Genomic DNA, 7,023 nt, shown 5'->3' on the forward strand with positions numbered 1-7,023 from the left:
GTCTAAAAACCTTATCCATTCACACCACATTACATATCACTTTCTGACTCGGCAGTCGAGTTCAGAACAATATAATACATGAGTGTCTTCTTTATTAACATATTGCTTTATTCATCAAGGGGTTGGGGGGATTGGTGAAAACCGAAAATAGGGGATTGAACTCCGTAAATGGTTGAGGGGCAGGAACGGGAGGCTCTCCTTTTCCATTTCCTCAACCTCAGGGTCTGTACAATGACGCAGAGAATTGCAATCACCAACAGTGATTCAATCACGTACGACATTGAGTACCATGTCATGAATTTTGTGCACCAGGTCTGAACTTCGCTGATCAGAGCTGAGCACGGGGAAGTTGGTGTGAGGGAAACATTAACGGCGGGGGTTGTGGGGGAAACGTGACTTGCTTCCACATATACAAATACAACATTTAATAGTAATAGGTAGGCTTCCATCATGGTCTTCTCTTCGTTCTCTTTGTCCTCTTCATTCTGTATGGCCGATCCTTGCCGTGAACCCTCTTTCGTCCTTCGAAAGCTATGGGATCAAGCACAGTATCTGTCAATACATAGTTTAATATCCGTACTTGTTAGTGTATCTGTCCTCTCATTCCAATTGACCCTTAAATGACTGGCCAAGTAACACCCTGTGACTCCCCTCATTTTATTTTTCAAAAGCGAATTTAGGAGGAGAAATACACCTAACAACTTTCCTCCTGCGAGCCGTCTCGCAGGCTTTGTAAATTTACCATCCGAATGTTCCTGGATGTAAATAGCATGTGGGATGGCGGCCTAAGGGCTACCTAATGAAAAATGAAACAAAGTTTTGAAACAAAAAGGTCGAATGGGTTGCGTATGGGCCGCTATGGGTAAGATTTGGATGGGATCCCCGGGTAAGGCGTGCTGTGCCGTACCCGAGCTTGGCTGACCAAAGTGGGTTCTCAGACAGGGCGGGTCCTCAGTGCCGTTTCTCCACTGCCTGAGTAACCTGGAATGAACGGGCAAGAATGTGTTAACCGTGGGATTGCAGCCTCTATTCACCGAATAGAGGGGCACCTGAAAAACAAGGGAGGAGCCAAGATGCTCCTTGTGAAAAGTTGAGCTGTGCTCCAGACATTTTAGCAATCATGTGAGCTGGTCACAATCTTTTCAGCTGAAAAGATCTGCAATCAAACCCTTAATATATCAACAAGCAAACAAACATAAACTAACAAACAAAACATACGTGCAGATTCCATCAGAAAGGATATCGCTTCCCTCAAACGGTTCCTATTTTACATCATCTGGACACCTCACTTTTCCTCTGCCTCTGTGAACAGGGTCACAAAGGGGTTGCCGTATCGGGAGTCAGACACCGTGCCGTCCTGCTCTCCCGGATCCCACACCCTTGTGTGGATCAGGAATGCAATTTTGGAATTATGTGACCAGGGGTCACTTTCATCGTTACGGACAAGTCTCCATGAATTGTCCCTGTGCCAAAGTGTGGGGTCCAAACTTGAATGGGCTTGTCGGGGTAGTCGTGGTCGGGTGGTGGGTCTGGATATTTAACATAGGTGACTTCCATGGGGTCACTGGAGTCGGTGTCGTAGTCGCTACAGTGGGGGCTGTAGGGTTGAGTGCTGTGGCTGTCCTCAAAGTCAGTGTCAGTATCGCTGTCTCTGCTGTGGCAGCTTGTGGGCGTTTCGGGGCGTGGTCTGTTGTGGTCAGTGGGCGGAGTCGTGGGCGAGTCCGATGATGAACTGGTCTGTGAGGGGGATGGTGGAAACGTGTCTCTAGTGGGCGGGGCGAGATGTTCTGCTGCGTCCAGTAAGACATGGTGTGCGTGGTTAGACTGTGTTCCATATGCCTTCAGTTGGTTAATATGAAACCACGCAGTCTTTCCATTGGGGTATTTTATCCTGTAAACTGAGGGGCTAATTTTGTCCGAAATGGAATACAGGCCGGAAAATTTTGGTGCCAAAAAACTGCTGGGGTTATACACAGATAGCATTACCTGTTGCCCAACCTGAAATTCTGTGGGGTGTACGTTCTTATTAAAGCAGGCTGTGCTTTGTTTGCATTGTTTCCCTAGTTGAACTGCGGCTGCGATCTGTGCAGACCTCAGTCTCAACTAGGTCTTTAACAGCTTTCTCATGCGTGAGGGCCGCCACTTCGGGGCTAGTCATGTCCAGTCCTAAAAGGAATTCTGTACCTTTCAAAGGGCGTCCGGTCATGAGTGTGTGTGGGGTGAATCCTGTGGATGTTGAAACCGTGTTGCGGATAAACATTAGTGCAAATGGGAGTACCGAATCCCATGTTGAATTGTTTTCCTGAACCATTTTTCTAAGGGTAGATTTTAGGGTCCGATTCATGCGCTCTACAATCCCGCTGGACTGTGGGTGATACGCAATGTGGAAATTTTGTTTAATGCCGAATATGGTCAGGACGTTCTTCATGACACGTCCTGTGAAGTGAGATCCCTGGTCCGAATCTATACTTCTGGGTAAACCCCATCTCGTGAAGATGTGGTGGGTCAGGATCTTTGCAGCTGTCTTAGCTGTATTAGTTCGTGAGGGGAATGCCTCTACCCATTTGGTAAAGGTATCAATTACAACCAGCGCGTATTTATAGCCATTCCTACAAGGGGGCAATGGTCCTATAAAGTCGATCTGGAGGTTTGTCCAGGGGCCATTAACTGGTCGAGTATGCCGAAGCTGTGCCTTTTTGGAATACCTCTCCGGGTTATTCTGGCCGCAAATAAGGCAATTCTCGATGTAATGGGTTACATCGGTCCTTAAGTTAGGCCACCAACAGAGTTGCCTGAGGTGCCTCATGGTCGGATCGATCCCTTAGTGTCCATGACCGTCATGGAACAAGGCAATCATTTGATTTCTGTCCTGCTGCGGGACCACATAAAGCTGGTCCTTGATGATCACACCCTCATGTGTGGTCAAAGCGTGTCTGAACTTATCATACTGGGGCACAAAAGTCCCTTTAAAAATCTCCCTGAGATCTTCATCCTGCTTCTGTGCCTTGGCTAAATCCTTAATGTCTGTCTGTGAGACTTGAACTGCACTCACAGGGGCGCTAGCTGGTGCGCTAGCTGGGGGTGTCCAGAAGTGTCCTCGCCTGGAACCTGCTTTTGCCAGTGCGTCGGCTTTTACATTTCCAGGGGGGGATGACCTATGGTGACTTCTCACTTTGATAATGCCAAAGGTTCTATCCTTCGCTTTGTCTAGAATGTGGCGGAGTAAAGGGGCTGATGGAAGGGGTTTCCCGTCTGCGGAGACAAAACCTCGTGTCCTCCACAGGGGTAGAAAATCCGTTAGACTGTTGCAGACATATAGACTGTCCGAGTATATGTCTGCCGGGCTGGGGAAAGAATCGGGGTGGTCCACTATGTACGCTATGGCCGCGAGCTCTGCTGCCTGCGCGCCTATGTGACCTGGCAATTTTAAAGCTATTTCTTCGAGTGCGCGACCCTGCGCGTCCTCGACATAGATGCCGCATCCAGTGATACGCTCACCATCTAAAACTGTGGATGAACCGTCCACGTATATCTTCAGTGGGTCACACGTGTCTGTGTGTTGGGGGCTTTGTCTTGGGTTCCCTATCTTCCTGGGGGGTGTCTTCGCTATTAAGGGTCTGTGTTGTGTAGGGGTGCTACAATTTCACATTCATGGGGCTGTCCTGGATATTGGAGGTTGTCGGCTAAAAATGTGTGTGTCCGGGTCCGTTTAACCGTAATGTCCCGTCCTTGTAAAAGTAGTGTCCACCTAGCTGCCCTAATCTGGCTAACTGAACCGTCCTTCAGTCGACCGTCTAGGAGTAACTGTGTGGGGGTGTGCTCGGTCAAAATGGTGATGGGATTGAGTCCGGTAATGTAGGAAAAGTATTGAACTGCCCAGAAAACTGCTAGGAGGTGCCTCTCGCAGGCTGAGAATCCTTGTTCTACTGGGTCTAAAAGTCTTGAGGCATAAGCCACTGGTCGTAGCTGCTCGTGCCGTTCCTGAAGTAACACGGCCGAGAGGGTCAGATCTGTGCTCGCTACCTCTATTGCATAGGGGGAGAGTTGGTCTGGGACTTGTAGCGCGGGTGCTGCGCTAAGGGCTTTCTTTAACTCTTCCACAGCCTCTGTATGCTGCGGAAGCCATTCCCAAGGGGCTCCTTTCTTAAGGAGGTCTGAGAGTGGGGCTGCCTTTGTCGCGAATCCATCGATATGGTTCCGACAGTACCCAACCAGTCCTAAGAACGACCGGAGGGCTGAAACATTCTGGGGAAGGGGCAATTTGACAATCGAATCAATCCTTTTGAATTCGATCTGGCGTTTGCCGTGCGTGATGACTGTACCCAAATACATCACTTTATTTTCCAATATCTGGGCCTTTCTGGGGTTAAATTTACATCCAATCGAGGTCAAAAGTTCCAGGAGCTCGGCCAGAAGCGTAATGTGCTCTGCCTTTGTGTCTGTCTGCAGTAATAGGTCGTCCAAATACTGTACCAGACATTCGGGGCGGGAAAATTTTACTAAACCATTCGCCAGCTGTCGGTGGAAAATGGAGGGGGAATTGTGGAATACTTGTGGGAGGCATGTCCACATATACTGCTGTCCTTTGAATGTGAAGGCAAATTTGTACTGGCACACCTTTGCCAATGGGATTGACCAGAAGCCATTGCTAATGTCCAATACCGTGAAATATTTGGAGTGGAGTCCCTGTTTGAGCATGGTCTCGGGACTTGTTGCTACCGTGGGGGCTACTGCTGGCCTGACTTTATTGAGCTCCCGATAATCAATGGTCAGATTAGGGTCTTAACATTTCATAACATACTTTGCACAACAAGACAAGACCACACAGGCATTTACAAGAATTTTGCAACCATTGTAGTTTTAACTATTATACGTGGGGAGTGTCAGGCTGCAGGGCCTGTCATACACTGCTCAGAAATCGAGCTGGCAAGGTGATCGAGACAGATACAGAAACAGTGGGAACCATAGGTTTAAGCCGGCGGGATGTATGGGAAGTGCAGGAAGTACAGATACGCAGAGAGAAAAGCTGCTGTGGGGTGGTAGCTGGACTTCCTCCAGCAGGTCCGTACATATCCACAAGGTTCCCCTCCCTGAGTTCATCCACAGTCAGGAACCTATCCAGTAGTGTGTGTCCCAGAATCCAGGGGAATGTCACTGGTTCGTTGCGGAAGAGGTTTTGGACTTGGTTATATCAGGAGCTGGAATTTGTCTGTAAGCTTCCCTGGAGCCACTACTCTGCCCTCTGTGTCTCTGTCTCGATCAGTGACCCCATAAGCCTGTCTCCACTTTTGAAGGAGGCGTCCATTGAGGCAGGGGTGAACTTCCATTCTGTTTTTGGTTGCTTCGCTGTTAGCTGCCTGCCTTTGACAAAGCCCACCTGATCGTCCGGGACTACCTCTGCTACGCAGCTCTCCAGCTGCCGTGCCAGGGCCTTTGCCAGGATCTTGGCATCAGTATTAAGGAGTGAGATGCGTCTTTATGACCCACACTCCATTGGATTTGGGGCTAGATCTGTCTTTCCATGGGTCGTGTATGCAGTTCAAGTCCCCCACTCCCTATGCCATAGTGAGTCGGTGGGAGTCTAAGTCGTGGATTACTGCCATGGTTTTCTTAATAAAGTCAGCGTCGTCCCAGTTAGGCGGATACAATTAAATTCACGACTGGTGTCCTTTCCAGGATGCCGGTAACCATTACATACCATCCCTCTGTGTCTGTAACCGTCTTTGTCGCCGTGAAAGCTGTCCTGCTATTGAGTAGTATGGCCACCCCATAGCCTTCCTCCTTCAGCATGACTGTAAGTCTGTCCTACCCAGCCCTTTCTTACCCTCAGTCGGTCTTTCTCCCTCAGGTGTGTCTGTTGGAGAACGACTATGTCGGTCTTCAGGCTTTCAGATGGGCGAAGAATCTGGATTGTTTCAGCGGGATGATTAGTTCCCTAATGTTCCAGGTGGCTATGCTGATGTAGGGTTTCTGTTCCCCGTACCTCACGGATGCGTACCAGCAGTCCGGGGTTTCTCTTTGTCCAGGAGCTATCCAAGATGGCCGTCATTGCCATATTCTCCATGTGGATGTGCCCCTGCACTCCAGGGTCTCTCTTTGTCCAGGAGTCTACTCTCTAACAGTGTTGGACACTCTTCAGAGTGCAGGGTTACTTCTGTACTGACTCGCCAATAGTGAAGCACACGCTTTACTGGCTCTCTGATAGTGTTTCAGGCTCTCTGATAAGTGTTACTGGCTCTCTGATAGTGTTACTGGCTCTCTAATAGTGTTACTGGCGCTCTAATAGTGTTACTGGCTCTCTGATAGAGTTACTGCCTCTCTGATAGTGTTACTGGCTCTCTCATAGTGCAGCATTTCCTCAGCAACGATATTAAAACCGTGCAGCCGTCCCTCAGTAATAACCCTCTAATAACTATGTTGCCATAGTTCTGATCTTCTCATACTGGACTATTAACTCAGTACTGAGCCTCCAGCAGGGCTCCCCCCGTACTGAGCCTCTGACTGTGGCACTATCCCCAGGACTGAGTCTCTGACTGTGTGACACTATCCCCAGTACTGAGTCTCTGACTGTGTGGCACTATCCCCAGTACTGAGGCTCTGACTGTGTGGCACTATCCCCCAGTACTGAGCCTGACTGTGTGGCACTATCTCCAGTACTGAGCCTCTGACTGTGTGGCACTATCCCCAGTACTGAGCCTCTGACTGTGTGGCTCTATCCCCAGTACTGAGCCTCTGACTGTGTGGCAGTATCCCCAGTACTGAGCCTCTGACTGTGTTGCACTATCCCCAGTACTGAGCCTCTGACTGTGTGGCACTATCCCCCTGTACTGAGCCTCTGACTGTGTGGCGCTATCCCCAGTACTGAGCCTCTGACTGTGTGGCACTATCCCCAGTACGGAGCCTCTGACTGTGTGGCACTAGCCCCAGTACTGAGCCTCTGACTGTGCGGCCCTATCCCCAGTACAGAGCCTCTGACTGTGTGGCACTATCCCCAGTACTGAGCCTCTGACTGTGTGGCACTAT

The sequence above is a fragment of the Scyliorhinus canicula genome, chromosome 6 (genome assembly GCF_902713615.1).
Source record: "Scyliorhinus canicula chromosome 6, sScyCan1.1, whole genome shotgun sequence".
Lineage (NCBI taxonomy): Eukaryota > Metazoa > Chordata > Chondrichthyes > Carcharhiniformes > Scyliorhinidae > Scyliorhinus > Scyliorhinus canicula.